The sequence below is a fragment of the Lactuca saligna genome, chromosome 7 (assembly GCF_052625555.1).
Source record: "Lactuca saligna cultivar CGN05327 chromosome 7, ASM5262555v1, whole genome shotgun sequence".
Lineage (NCBI taxonomy): Eukaryota > Viridiplantae > Streptophyta > Magnoliopsida > Asterales > Asteraceae > Lactuca > Lactuca saligna.
The window spans coordinates 122776687-122792938 of NC_136423.1; positions in this window are offsets into that span (position 1 = coordinate 122776687).

Below are 16252 nucleotides of genomic sequence, written 5' to 3' on the forward strand. Positions count from 1 at the left end.
TCTCTATTTGGTGCATCTACCAATACTATGCTTAAGCGCATCTGCTAGCATTATGACATTCTCTAATTGGTGCATCTACCAATATTCTTCTTAATCATCTATCATACCTCATCATTTTATCACATACTAACTATCTCATCTACCCATGTTCTACCCAACATATTTGTAGATATAAATACATATACAATTTAACTCATTTAAAAACTATATAAAACATCCATTCCACCCTCATCTCAAATAAACAACAATATATAAAACCATAGCACGTGTTTTATAACAAATACTTCATATTTATGTGTTAGAAGAAAGTAACCATACACTCACCCAAACATATACTTAATACATTCATACAATACTCGTATTATACCCGTGTTTATGAAAGGGACTATACACCCACACATATAAACAACTTTATATTATACACATAGCACGTATTTCATAGAAAATACTTAATATTTATGTGTTAGAAGAAAGTAACCACACACTCACTTGATTAGAAGATGATCGGGCAGCACTACGACTTGTAGAAGTAGTATTCTTCGGTAGATCTGGAAGATCTTCACAAAAACCGGGCTCCTCGCGGGCAGAGCTTCGGCTCGGGAATCGCACTTCTCGGGATCTTTGGGGCCTCGGGACTTGCTTCGGGGCTCGGGAATGATACCGGGGCTTCGGGATATTTCTTGCATGAAAAACGATGCAAAAATGCGAGAAAACGGGAAGAAATGAGCAAAGAAGTCGGTTGCCCTCGACACCCTTTTATAGGGGGCTGAAACATGAATTACGTTGGGCGTAACTTCACATTACGCTGGGCGTAATGTGGATCAGATCGCTAACTCCCCCCATGCATAATATCGGTTAATTTATAATTAAATTAAATATCGAAAATATTTAATAAAATTCAAAAATTCATATCTTCCTCATATGAACTCCGTTTTTGACGTTCTTTATATTCCCACGTAGGTGAGACTACGCTCTACAACTTTTGTTTAGACTCCATCGGCTAATTTTGACTTTATTTTTATTATTTATTTTTAGTAGGCCGGGATAGGAAAACTCCGTTATAAAATCATAACTTCTTTATCCGACGTCCGTTTTCGCCTATCTTTTTATCGTTTTACTCCTATTAACGAGACCTTCGATTCTCATTTAGATTTTTCGGCTAAAAACCGCTCGGTCTCAAATCGAGCATTCGGGCTGCATACCGCTAAGTCGAAACTTTGAAAAATTATAACTTCCTCATACGAAGTCAGATTTGGGCGTTCTTTTTATGCACGCTCATGGTTTAACGTATTCTACGACTTTCATTTAGATTTCTAAGGCTAAATATCGCTCTAACGTAAATTCACTTTTTACATCGCGCTGTGTCGTGCCGGTTCTGTCGCGAAACTTCGAAATGTCATAACTTCTTCGTTATAACTCGGATTTCGGCGTTCTTTATATGCACGGAAACCTTGTAACATATACTATAACTTAATTAAGATTATTCCTTCAAAATAATCTTCCATCAAAAAGTCATTTTTGACGCTTAACGTCTCTAATTGACTAGCCCGGATCTACGGGCGTTACAATTTGGTCCCCATGCATACCCCTAGACAACTGAAAATTACTTTCACTTTATCATCATTTACTCATTATATTGTATTTTCATATATATAATAATAATAATTAACATAATCACATTGAGTAATACCATAATCACATAAGCATTAAGCATAATTCGATATCAATTAATTACTAAATTCATTTAGTACTAAGCCATGTATTCCTACAATAACACATATAATTTGCCTTGTAAGTTAGTGACAACTAACTTTCACTTTAGCTTTATATTATTTACTTGGTGTATTTGCTTAGTTTCCTTTTGAAAACCTATTCAACTAGCGTATTAATCTCTTTAAAATTCATGTTAATACCTTAAGAGCTTAATTACAATCCACTATTAAATTTTATCATTCACTTGATCACCAAATCATACATTTCAACTTTTTATCACCAAAGCAATTAAATTCCACAAATTTAGCTTCCATAGTACCTAATTCATGAAGTCTTGAACTCAATTTAACAATTTCATCATTTTTATCAATTAGGTTTTATAACCCTAGGTACCTTAACTACAAATTTATACATGGATTTACCAAATAAATCTTGTAACCTTAGTTTAAACATCTATACCATCATCCTATCCAAGATTTATAACATTAAAACTGAATTTCAAGCTAGTTTCATAACTTAATCATAAGTGCTCTTAAACTCAATCAATAAGGAAAATAATACTTTTGTGTGTTTCTTAGAGCTATAGTTCATAATACTTTGTTCTCGCTACATCAAGGTACCTTCAAACCTTCAAAATTACCATGTAGAGGCTCTGGAACGAATGTAAGAGGTGAATGACAGACTAAACTGGATTTCACAGCTTATACATTTGATCTATTCTCAGCAGTTACGAGTCGCGTAACTAACATGGATGCGCCACATTCACATAAGTCGTGATGCATTCCTTGATATGATGATTTGTGCTTGTTCTTTTATCGTAACTCCTACTTTCAACATGCCACGTACAACTATTCTACTCATTGTGTTTCATCCGTGTATATTACCCTTCCAAAAATAGCAATCTCAATCATCGTGTTATGTCAAATAATGGTCAATACATTACCTACCTTCGTTTGATGAAATCAGAGGACGTTACTAGGTTAAAAGGATTAACAACAAATCAAGGGAATAACACTTACAATCTTGAAGATCTAGGATGAAAATTGGACAGTAGTTGAGAGAGAAGTCGAGTTTTTGGCTTAGGAGGGTGAAAAGAGGTAAAGGAAAGCTAAGTCCTACCTATATATTCGAGACTGTGCTGCCAGGAGAGGGGTGTGTGGCCGCACACTCAAGTGTACGACCGTACACTCCTCATGTTGGAGTGTAAGGCTTGATTTCAGTGCTAGAAGTGTACGCGACCCAATCCTATACTCAATGCTTGAATGTACTGAGCTTTGAACCTTTAAACGGACTCTAAACAAGGCTAAATGATAGCTGAAGTTGAATTGACTGGCTGGGCTTTACAAGGCAAAAAAATTTGGGTTGTCACAGAATACAAGTAGAAACATTATAGTTATTGTCTCAATCACATGTGATTAATAACTATCAAACAAGTGTATTTCTTATACTTCAAACTGTGTTATCAAACAAACTATTTCAAAGCATTTTACCAAACTCTTTTATATGCTAAACTCTTTACCAAACTCTTTTTGAAACTTCTATATTGTCAAAATCATGTCTATACAGATATAGTTATATAAATAAGGTTGAAAGCGCTTAGGACTGATAACTCGCTTTATTTCATGTTCCTTGTTTGGTTGTGGACTTAGGGTATCAGTTGTTTGTCCGAGTGTTGTTTGGATCTTAGTTATATATTATGTATATGTGTATAGATATAAAAGTTCTTACATCAGTTCAACACCTTTGGGTAGCAAAGGTGTACAAACATACTTAGTCATTCAAACAACATTGCTAGTAAACTATAATAGGTATATTTTAAAGGACTACTACTAACTATTTCTAGTACAATGAAACATACAAGAGTCAATTCATACGTGAGTCAGTACAAACATACTATAACGAGAAACAGAAAGAACATACTATAATGAGAAACAAGGAGGAACATACTATACAAATAGAACATACAATACACTAGAATAGATAGAGTAGACTTTATAAATACTATACTTCATGGCATGGCAATATACTGTTGTGTCACGTTTTGTAACCAGAGTCTCCTAGAGGGAGATCGTGAATTTGTGTATAGATCTATACTGGATTGACCATCCTACACCTTGCTGCTAGCTATAGTGGGACCTGCAGGTCTACGGGTGAAGAATGTCATATCATTTCGACGTCTTAGGACGTCATGTTTTCTTAGTTAATCAAGCATGGTTACAATCTCATCACATTTTACCTTAATTAACAATTGGTTTAAGGCTGTTAGTACAACAGTAGTTACTATATACAATACTACAGTACATCATTATTTTCCCATTGCATTCACATTGTGATCTTCTCACATAAACGAAAATGTAAACTATATTTTGGTAATGATAGTCATACTTGGGAAAAACACTCACTTTTACAAACAAACAACATGCATAACGTTCAGATCTTGGTAGAAGGCTACGTTTCATGATAAGTAGAAAATATAGGATTCTCTAGGAGATACAAACATTTACAACAAACATTTACAAATACTTTCATCAAACTTATACAAACTTTTGACACTAAAATACTTATGAACTCACCAACTTAAATGCTGATCCTCTCTTTCAAAATAACTTGTACTCTCAGGTCACCAGTAGACAGATACAAATGGCCAGGTTTTGAGAAGACGGAGTGCTTTCAGAATCGTCTTTTATTTTGATATATATATATATATATATATATATATATATATATATATGTATATTCGGTGTCTTACAAATGAATTAAGAACACACATGTATAAATATACTATTAATGCAATGGATGATGTTGTTGCTTGTTTTACTATTATGCATTGTTATGATATTGTACATGACGTTCTCCACCCCCGAATGTTTCCACCAATTCAGTTTAGGGGTGTGACAAGCACCCAGATAAGTTATACAATATATGACTTGTATGTTTATACACTAGAATGCTATGTGGTAGAGTAGGGGGTGAAATATTCCCCAATACCAGTCGAAAGGACCAATCGGGTAGGCCAACACCCTGATATGCTAGGCAAGGTACCGGTCGATAGGACCGAAGGGGTAGGCCAGCACCCTGATAGGCTAGGTAAGGTACCGGCCGACAGGACCGAAGGGGAGGTTAGCACCCGGATATGCTAGGCAAAGTAGCGGTCGACAAGACCGAAGGGGTAGTCGGTACCCAGTTATGTTATATTGTATGTGTTATGTATGGTATGTGGTATGATGGGGGAACTCAGTAATGCTTTATGCTTACAGTTTTCAGTTTTGTTTTCAGGTACCTCTTCATCGAAGGGGAAGGAGCTGGCACGGTAGCAGCACATTGCACACACACAGGAATTCCGCATTATGAGATTCTTGGGATTGTACTCTGGCATTATTACTATTTTTATGATATGGTTTTGAAACATGTGATTATGGTTTTATCAAATGGTATGACTCGATGATGTTTTCTTATAAATGTTTTCTAAATCATTATTTTAAAAATGAAATTTTTGGTCTTGAAAATTAAGATGTTACAAGGTGGTGGTGATAGAGGTGGCGGTGGTATAAGTGATGGAGGTGACAGTGGTGGGGTCTACTGGTGTCAGAGGTGGTTGTAGCGGTGGTGGCGGTGGCAGTTGTGGTGGTGGAGGAGAAAGGAACAATCGACACTATATAATTATTTTTGATAATAATAGGGCTATCGTGTCAGTACGTCAGAGGGTTAGAGTGGCAGATGTAAAATATGTGGCTGAGATTGGATCTCAAGATCTCTATTTTATTTTTAATCTCAACGGAACCTACTTCTCTCTCTCTCTCTCTATCTATATATACACACACACACACACACACATATATATATATATATACATAAATATGTGTCACACCCCCAAACAAAGGATGGCGGAAACGTCCGGGGGTGGAGGACTTCATGTATAGTATCATAACCACAATTTCAATAGTAATTTAAGCAAACACAACCAACATATATATAATTGAAAAAGTTACATCACTTGTATGAATTACATGTTTCAAAATCAATTACAATATGTTGACAAAATATGAAAAGTTTGACGCCTTAACGTCCCATCCTCAAAAGCACTTGATTACCTGTTTAGTGATTTCCTGAGAATACAAGTTGTTTGAAAAGTGTCAACACAAAGGTTGGTGAGTTCATAAGTTTTTGCTATAAAACTTAATAGAAGTCTTTCTCATGTAAATGTCGCGTTTGTTTCAGAAAAATCCGATGTTTTCCTTAAAATCCGTATAATGTAGCCTTATGACCAAAGACCAAAATGTATAAGAAATCATTCTTACTTAGTAGAAATGTCATGAGTTTGAATTGATATAAAAAGTGAATTTAAATCAACCTAAAACCTACTTAGGTTTTATGAAATCCCGTAAACTTTATGAATTGTTATCTCCCTATGTGAGTCGCTATAATCATACTATGACTATGTGAACCTGCCACGACGTTTCTCAGGCGTCGTGAAAATGAAATGACATTTGTCACCCGTAGACCTGCAGGTCCCACTGTAGCTAGCAGCAAGGTGTGGGGTGTCAAACCCAATATAGATCTATATACAAGTATCACGTTATCCCTCCAGGAGACTCTGATTATAACTACCAGGAATTATATTCCGCACTCGGACGTACGGAAAGAGAGATTGTCTCACAATTTAGGGTAACAAGTTTACGTATAATGTGTGTGAGTGTAAATCTTTTCTGTATGAATGTACCCTTTTAGTATGAGTGTGTTATGCAATATATCATAAACTATACCTATTATGGTTTATCTAAAACGTTTGTAATATGTAAGAACTCTTTTATGGAAATGTATTAGTGTTATGAATTCATTAAACTATACTTTTTATAGTTTAATATACGTGTTTTAAAATGAATGAATAATATTTATTATGAATGACTTAGTTTCAGTTCATGATGATAAACTAACAAAGAAACACATTCAATAATTAGAACTTACTATTATACACTTTGCTCAACATAATACAAAGTGTTATGATATTTACATGTTGTTGGCTAACTTTAGCCATTCTGCCCTGTTTTGGAAAAATCATAGAAAAATCATACGAAGTCGAAAACTAGATCCGTAAATTCTGAGAGTTCACAAAATGTGTCTAGTTTACTCATAATTTTTATCACGATTTTTAATGACCTCCAACTTGGGTGAAAAAGTCCATAATCACAGACTGGTCCGGATTGTTGTTTGAAATGATAGGCAGTTTTCTAAAAATCACCATAAAATGTAGAAAAATCGTATGGAGATGTGCAAGTAGTCATTTTAAAGCTAAGAACTTGAAATATTTGCACCTTGTACAGTTTTGAAAAAAATGTTTAAGATGCCCAAAACAGTCCGTGAATGGAGTTGAACTTTTCTAATGAAGGCTGTTAGAAAAATTTTGTTATGTTCTTGGTATTTTAACTTGTATTCCCCCCTTAAAAACTTGAGAAAGCATGAAAATGTAGGGGTATGAACTCACCTTAAGTGATTTAAGTAGATGATTGTTGAAGAATGAAAGTGTTTAACTCAAGAACACTTGGAGATGCCTTGAAGATTTTCGAGAATCTAACATCATAGTTATGGAGTTTGTGTAAGCAATCAATGATTTGAGTAGAATGAAGTGAAATAATCATAAGGAGGATGAATTATACTTACTAAGAGTGGAAGAACACTTGAAAATCAGCCTTGAATCTCGAATTTGGTGGAGAAAAAGTTTGAGAGAAAAGTGGTGTTTGATACTTAGTGAAAGGAGAGCAAATGAGAGAAATGAGGAGAGAGGATGTTTGTTCCAGTTCTAAAAATGTGGGAATGAGTGGAAATTGAGTGTAAGGGACATTGAAGTGACCTAGGTAAGGTGGGGAGGTGTGGCTGGTCATAGAGTGGGTGTGGGGTGGTTGCTTGTGACATAAGTTAAGGCAAGGTCAACACTCCATCTTAAATAAATCCCCCACTAGATCTTTATTATTTAGATAATGATTTTCATCAACATATGTTTAAATTATGAATATTTAGGGTTTATTATGTTAAAATATAATTTCTAGAGAAAATCCCGCTTTAAAATCACGAAAAACGGGCTTAAAGTGTTAAAAATATCAAAAAGGGGCTAAAAGTGACAAAATTCCGAAATCTGGCCGAGTTTCGGTCTTCTGATGCTGAAACCGAGAGGAGAGGGCAGAAACCGAGAGGGGAGAAGAGAGAGAGCAGAAACTGAGAGGGGGCAGAGAGGCGGGAGGCGAACAGAAGCAGAGAGGCGGGAGGAACAGAGAGGGAAGAAGGAACCGAGAGGCGACAGAGAGGAGAGAAGGCGACAGAGACCGAGACTCGGTCTCAGCTACAGGGGCTCGGTTCGGTCCTTGCTACTTTCGGTTCCTAGTCTCGGCCTTAAGGAGCTTCGGCTCCTTGAGAAGGGTTTCGGTTCCTAAAGTCCATTTTTCTCGTTTTTACCCCGTTTTAAGCCGTTTTTGACCCGGTTAAGGGTCGGAATGACCCGAATAATTCTGAAAAGTTACAGGAAACTTTTGAGAGAGATTTGGGAGAGATTTCACATACTTGGAGAGATTTGGGAGAGATTTGACATTCTTGGAGAGATTTCTCATACAAAGAGATATTTGAGAGAGGTTTCACATACTTGGAGAGATTTGACATTCTTGGAGAGATTTCTCATACAGAGAGATATTTGAGAGAGATTTCACATACTTGGAGAGATTTGGGAAAGATTTGACATTCTTGGAGAGATTTCTCATACAGAGAGATATTTGAGAGAGATTTCACATACTTGGAGAGGTTTGGGAGAGATTTGACATTCTTGGTGAGATTTCTCATATAGAGAGATATTTGAGAGAGATTTCACATACTTGGAGAGATTTCGGAGAGATTTGACATTCTTGGAGAGATTTCTCATACAGAGAGATATTTGAGAGAGATTTCACATACTTGGAGAGATTTGGGAGAGATTTGCCATAGAGAGAGATAAAGTGAAAACGATTGAGAGAGGTTCCATGTGTGACAATTGTGAGTGTTTGGCCCCGCAATGCAAGGTTCTTGAGCCCCGTTAAGTCATGATTAAGGATCCTACACACTCCCGATGAGTATGCAACATGGTTTTTATCAGTTTAGTTCATTGATTAGCACTAAGGCTCAGGAAATTTTAACACAAGACTTTTCCCAAGTGATGTTTTCCCATTAATATAGCAAGTTATACAGTATGTACATAACAAAAACCCTAATACACAAGGTTTAATCGAGTTGACCGGTTTGATTTGATGACTTGACTTGACTCTAGATTGAAGATTGTCACATCATCCCCCCGTTAGAGGGAATTTCGTCCCGAAATTTAAACTCGGATGGGACTTCAAGGGTTTGGGAAAAGATGCGGATACTTTTGCTTCATTTGATCTTCGCGTTCCCAAGTAAACTCAGGCCCTCGTTTCGCGTTCCAACGAACCTTCACTATGGGAATACGACTATGTTTCGTTCTCTTGATCTCTCTATCCATGATCTCGACGGGTTCCTCCACAAAGTGGAGATTTTCATTAACTTCGATTTCATCGAGCGGTATTACGAGTGTCTCGTCAGACAGACACTTCTTTAAGTTGGATACGTGGAAGGTAGGGTGTACGTTACTAAGTTGTTGTGGTAGTCGGAGTTTGTACGCCACAGGACCAATCCTAGCAAGGATTTCGAACGGTCCGATGTACCTTGGGTTTAGTTTCCCATGTTTACCGAAACGTATCATCCCTTTCCAAGGAGAAACTTTTAATAGTAATCGGTCTCCGACCTGGAATTCTAAAGGTTTGCATCGTTTGTCAGCATAACTCTTCTGTCGATCCCGAGACGCCTTCAGTCTTTCCCGAATTTGAATGATCTTTTCTGTGGTTTCCCTTATGATTTCAGGCCCAGTAAGGGTGCTATCAGGGATTTTCCCTCTGGCTAGCTGAGTATCCCCGACTTCGGCCCAACACAGAGGTGATCTACACTTGCGACCATAGAGAGCTTTGAATGGAGCGACTCCAATGCTAGTGTGATAGCTGTTATTATAAGAATTCGATAAGCGGCAGATGGGTATCCCATGCCTTACCAAAATCTATCACACAGGCTCTCAACATGTCTTCCAATGTCTGGATGGTTCTCTCGCTTTGCCCGTCGGTTTGTGGATGGTATGTCGTACTCATGTCAAGCCTAGTTCCCAGAGACTTCTGTAGGGACTGTCAGAACCGCGAGGTGAATCTACTATCTCGGTCAGAGATAATGGATATAGGTACACCATGCAGTCGCACGATCTCTTTAATGTACGTCCTGGTTAACTTCTCCATCTTGTATGTTTCCTTTATTGGCAGAAAGTGCACGGACTTGGTCAATCTGTCCTCGACAACCCATATGGTATCCAGCCCACCTGATGTCTTAGGCAGTTTGGTTATGAAGTCCATGGTTATTCGCTCCCACTTCCACTCGGGTATATCCGGTTGTTCAAGTAGTCCTGATGGCTTCTGATATTCTACCTTGACCTTGGCGCAAGTGAGGCACTTGCTCACATAAGCAACAATTTCAGCCTTCATGTTTGGCCACTAGTATAACCTTTTGAGGTCTAGATACATCTTATCTGACCCAGGATGAATGGAGTATCGAGTCTTGTGGGCCTCGTTCATTACAACGTCTCGGTACCCACCGAACTTCGGTGTCCAGATTCGGTTCATGAGATAACGAGTTCCATCCTCTTTGACTTCCAAGTTCTTGTCCATCCCTCTTAGTGCTTTGTTTGTCATGTTTTCTGGTTTCAAGGCTTCTAACTGGGCATCCTTGATCTGCGTGGCCAGTTGGGAGTGGATGGTCATGACTAGGGTTTTTACTCGGCGACCCGAGTATTCTTTCCTGCTTAAGGCATCGGTTACTACATTGGCCCTGCCCGGGTGGTAGCGAATTTCACATTCGTAGTCATTCAAAAATTCTACCCATCTTCTTTGGCGCATGTTCAGTTCTTTCTGATTGAGAATATGCTGAAGACTTTTGTGATCAGTGAAGATGGTGCACTTGGTGCCGTAGAGGTAGTGCCTCTAGATTTTCAGGGCGAACACCACTGCTCCCAGTTCAAGGTCGTAGGTGGTATAATTAACTTTGTGTGTCTTAAGTTGCCTTGATGCGTAAGCGATGACTTTTCCCCTTTGCATGAGCACACAGCCGAGGCCTTGATTCGAAGCATCGCAATACACCACAAAATCATCGGTTCCTTCTGGAAGAGACAAGACTGGTGTGCTGCATAGGGCTTGCTTTAGTGTCTGGAAGGCGACTTCTTGTTTATCTTCCCATTTGAACACCACACCTTTCTGAGTCAAGGTGGTGAGGGGCTTAGCGATCTTGGAGAAGTTTTGTATGAATCTTCGATAGTAGCCTGCGAGTCCCAAAAATTGTCGAATTTCTGTTGGCGTTGTAGGTGCTGACCAATCTTCGATTTCTTTAATCTTTGAGGGATCCACATGTATTCCTTCCCTGCTTACTACGTGGCCAAGGAATCCTACTTCATGGAACCAAAATTCACACTTTGAGAACTTGGCGTAAAGCTTATCAGTTCTTAAAATCTCTAGAACTAGTCGTAGGTGTTGTCTGTGCTCTTCTTCGCTTCTCGAATAGACCAAGATATCGTCGATGAATACAATGACGAATTTATCTAAGAAGGGTCGACACACTCGGTTCATCAAATCCATGAACACCGCAGGCGTGTTTGTTAATCCGAATGGCATCACTACAAATTCGTAGTGTCCATAGCGAGTTCTGAATGCCGTCTTGGGGATATCCTCTTCTTGAACTCGTAGTTGATGATAGCCCGACCTCAGGTTGGTTTTTGAAAAGTAGTTGGCTCCTTGGAGCTGGTCGAAGAGGTCATCGATTCGGGGTAGGGGATAACGGTTCTTGATAGTGAGTTTATTTAGTTCTCGGTAGTCTATGCACATGCGAAAAGATCCATCCTTCTTCTTTACAAATAGGACTGGTGCTTTCCAGGGTGAGAAGCTTGGCCTGATGAATCCTTTGCTCAATAGTTCATTCAACTGGCTGGACAGTTCTTGCATTTCTTCCGGTGCTAAGCGGTATGGAGCCCTGGCGACGGGGGTAGCTCCTGGGATTAAGTCGATCCGAAATTCGACTTGTCGTGCGAGTGGTACACCTGGCAGATCGTCTGGGAATACATCAGGGAAGTTGCATACTTCTGGAATTTCTTTGATGTCCTTCACCTCTTGTTTCTTGTCTACGACGTGGGATAAGAATGCATGGTATTGCTTTCGGAGGTACTTTTGGGTTTTAACACAAGAGATGATTTGTAGGTTCGCACTAGGTTTATTTCCATAAACAGTGAGAATGTTGCCATTCAGCAGATTGAGGCGGACGGCCCTTTCGTAACATAGAATGTCGGCACGATGAAGGCTTAACCAATCCATACCAATGATTATGTCGAAACTTTTTATGGTGACCGGCATAAGGTCAATTTTGAACAAATGGTTGTCTAGAGTGAGAGTACACCCTATGTAAATATCGTTAGCGCGCTCAACCTTTCCATTTGCCATTTCTACGACGTAAGAATCTTCTAGTGGCTGGGAATTTTTCTTAAGTATATGTTTGAATTGGTGACTTCCGAAACTTCTTTCTGCCCCACTATCGAAAAGTATGCATGCATAAGAGTTATTGAGGTGGAACGTACCAGTAACCACAGAGGGATCCTTGACTGCTTCTCCATGCCCTAAAGTTAGGACTCTTCCTACACCCCCAGCATTAGGGGCTCGTCCTTGGGGTAGTTCCTCCTGAAGTGTTCCGTTTCACCACATCCATAGCAGGTTTGGCTTGCTCCAGTGTTGGCGGTCGTAGTGGCTTGAGCGGCGGGTTGGGTAGTCGCTCTACAGAATCGTGCAGTATGTCCCTTCTTGTTGCAGTTATTGCAGTGTAACTCTCGACAAGCACCGTTATGGTGGTAGTTACACTTGTTTCACTTGGGAAGAGTTCCCGTGTACTATTTTGGTGGCGCTGGAGTGACAGCAGTAGTGGCGGCACGGACAACAACAATCTGTTGCTTTTTGGCAGGGTCCTGCATCGGTTGTTTCTTTTTATTGCCCCAGAACTTCCTCTTGTTGTTCCTTCCCTTTGTTCGGTCGGTGGTGGTTATCACGGTACCACGATTAGCCCTGTGATCTATGAGTTGTTGTGCCAATTCCTTGGCACTCTCAAAGGTAGTGGGTTTCGAGGCCAATACACTATCTTGAATCTGGGATGACAGCTCCCAGAGGTATCGTTCCACCTTTTTTCCTCTGGAGTGACCATTGTTGGACAGAAGAGTGCTAGGTCATTGAAACGGGCATTATAAGTTTCAAGATCAGTGCCTGACATTCTGAGGTTCCAAAGTTCCTCTTCAAGTTTTTGTATTTCGCCCCTTGGGCAATATTCCTTTAACATTAAAGCTTTCAAATCCTCCCAGCTTATAGCGTTAGCTACTGCAGTAGTAAGTGATTTAACTCGGCCATTCCACCAAGTAAGTGCTTTTCCAGTGAAAGTGAATGTTGCATACTTGACCTTGCTCGCGTCAGGACAAGCACAAATTTTGAAAACTGCCTCGGTCCTTTCGAACCATTGCACCAGTGTGATGACACCCCCGCTTCCATTGAAAGGGTCGGGCTTGCCATTCGTGAAGTCTTTGTAAGAGCACTCCCTCGTACGCACCGTGCTGTCCCCATGAATTGAATTGGTAGCTCCGGATCCAGAACCGACAGAACCATTGGTACCCATTTGCGACATTGCTGCCGCCACGGCTGCCGTTACTGCAGCCTGCAACATCGCAGGATCAAACTGCGGAGGTGGTGGTGGAGGCGGCACTGTGTTGCCGGAAGGTCTTGGTCTTCTCCTTGGTGGCATGGTTCTGTCATTATAAAAAAATAGCCATTCGGTAAGACTTCAATAGTGATAACGAGTCGAGTGTTACTGGTTTCATTTCTCTTGTATTTTATCAAAACTTTATTATTCGTAAACTGTTTGTGTGATCAGGTTATGATGTCTAGTGCCAAACATTCAATAAATAAAACGCATGCCAAATTTCATTGATAACTTTTAGTACATAACATTTAGAGGGAAAAGTTTAACCACATAAGGGTCTACATTACATCGTTACAAAAGATAGCTTTGACATTACAAAAGCCCTTTGAATAGTGTAATCACTTAGTCGCAGGGTCAACCTACATACAGAGAGCAGCACCAACGCGTACGCATAAATTTTTACAACCAAGATGTGAGAATAGTAACGAATTCTAATCACTACGACCCTTCTTTGACGGAGTCTGCGATGATGTCGATGCGCCCTGTAGTTCTGCCAATCTCCGTTCGGCTGCAACCATTCTCTCTTCGAGTGCCATGTATCTTTCCCGATACTCTCTTGTTTCTGCTCGAGCAGCGAGAAGGTCTTGAATGAGTTGGTCTCTGTGGTGGGAGTCTCGTTCCAGGTCTCTGGTACGATCAGTGGTAGACTGTACGATGACGCTTAGCTCCCGGACCTGATCGGTCGTCGTCCTACCACGATCATCCATACTTGCTATTCGTTGTATCGTGACAGGGAGGGCTCTGTCATCCGGTCCACCATGAGTGAGATCATAATAACCTCGTTGGTAGCCATATGGTGACCGCTGGCGTTGTTGTCGGCTCCACCTTTCGATCGTCGTTACCCAAGGGGGTTCAGGTCCATTGTATCCAAAATGGTGTGCGGGTACCCTCGCGATGTAAGGAGGGTTGAATACTTCCGGTTGTTCCTCCATTTCGTTCCCAAACATGACTATATCATCATCTTCCTCTTCTTCTTCTTCGTCTTCCTCCTCTTCGTCTTGTTTGTCTTCCTCTTCTTCTTCTTGTTCGTCTTCCTCTTCGGGTTCCTCTTCGGGATCCTCTTCGGGTTCCTCTTCGGGATCCTCTTCGGGATCCTCCTCGGGATCCTCTTCGATTTGTTGCTCGGGCTCATCATCGATCCACCCCGCGTTTCCCTGATTGGGAAAGTATGGGTCCCCGGGTATGTGAAATCCTGCCATGTCGTCTGCACGAGAAACGGGGGGTTAAGAAGCACATATCGGAAAATAATAACATGGCGCTATAGAAACGTACAAATACTCCTATAGTATTTTTAAATGTTTATATTTGGTTATTAGCGTGCTCTTTGTAGAGTGTAGTTAGGTTATTAGATTTGTCGCTCATTACGACTATTCCTTAGTGTGCGTAAGTTACTTCTCGGACGGATATAGTTGATCAGGCTATATCCTTCCCAGAACTGATTACACATGCTAAGGCGTACTAGTAATGTTCAACTCCTCCTCTTTCAATTTATGTTCTCCTTAGTTATGACACTACACGAGTATATAATGCATGTAAGTATACTTTAAAACCAGAATTTATTTGTTTTCTAAAAGTACAACTCGTTAAAGCGTTTTAAGAATCAGAGACTTTTAGTCCCAAATGTGTTTATAGTTTGTATATCTTATGTGGTTTGACATACTTAATTCACTATAAACCGTGCTCTGATACCAATCTGTCACACCCCCAAACCAAGGATGGCGGAAACGTCCGAGGGTGCAGGACTTCATGTATAGTATCATAACCACAATTTCAATAATAATTTAAGCAAACACAACCTATATATATATATATATATATATATATATATAATTGAAAAAGTTACATCACTGGTATGAATTACATGTTTCAAAATCAATTACAATATGTTGACAAAATATGAAAAGTTTGACGCCTTAACGTCCCATCCTCAAAAGCACTTGATTACCTGTTTAGTGATTTCCTGAGAATACAAGTTGTTTGAAAAAGTGTCAACACAAAGGTTGGTGAGTTCATAAGTTTTTGCTATAAAACTTAATAGAAGTCTTTCTCATGTAAATGTCGCATTTGTTTCAGAAAAATCCGATATTTTCCTTAAAATCCGTATAATGTAGCCTTATGACCAAAGACCAAAATGTATAAGAAATCATTCTTACTTAGTAGAAATGTCATGAGTTTGAATTGATATAAAAAGTGAATTTAAATCAACCTAAAACCTACTTAGGTTTTATGAAATCCCGTAAACTTTATGAATTGTTATCTCCCTATGTGAGTCGCTATAATCATACTATGACTATGTGAATCTGCCACGACGTTTCTCAGGCGTCGCGAAAATGAAATGACATTTGTCACCCGTAGACCTGCAGGTCCCACTGTAGCTAGCAGCAAGGTGTGGGGTGTCAAACCCAATATAGATCTATATACAAGTATCACGTTCTCCCTCCAGGAGACTCTGATTATAACTACCAGGAATTATATTCCGCACTCGGACGTACGGAAAGAGAGATTGTCTCACAATTTAGGGTAATAAGTTTACGTATAATGTGTGTGAGTGTAAATCTTTTCTGTATGAATGTACCCTTTTAGTACGAGTGTGTTATGCAATATATCATAAACTATACCTATTGTGGTTTATCTAAAACGTTTTTTATATGTAAGAACTCTTTTATGGAAATGTATTAGTGTTATGAAT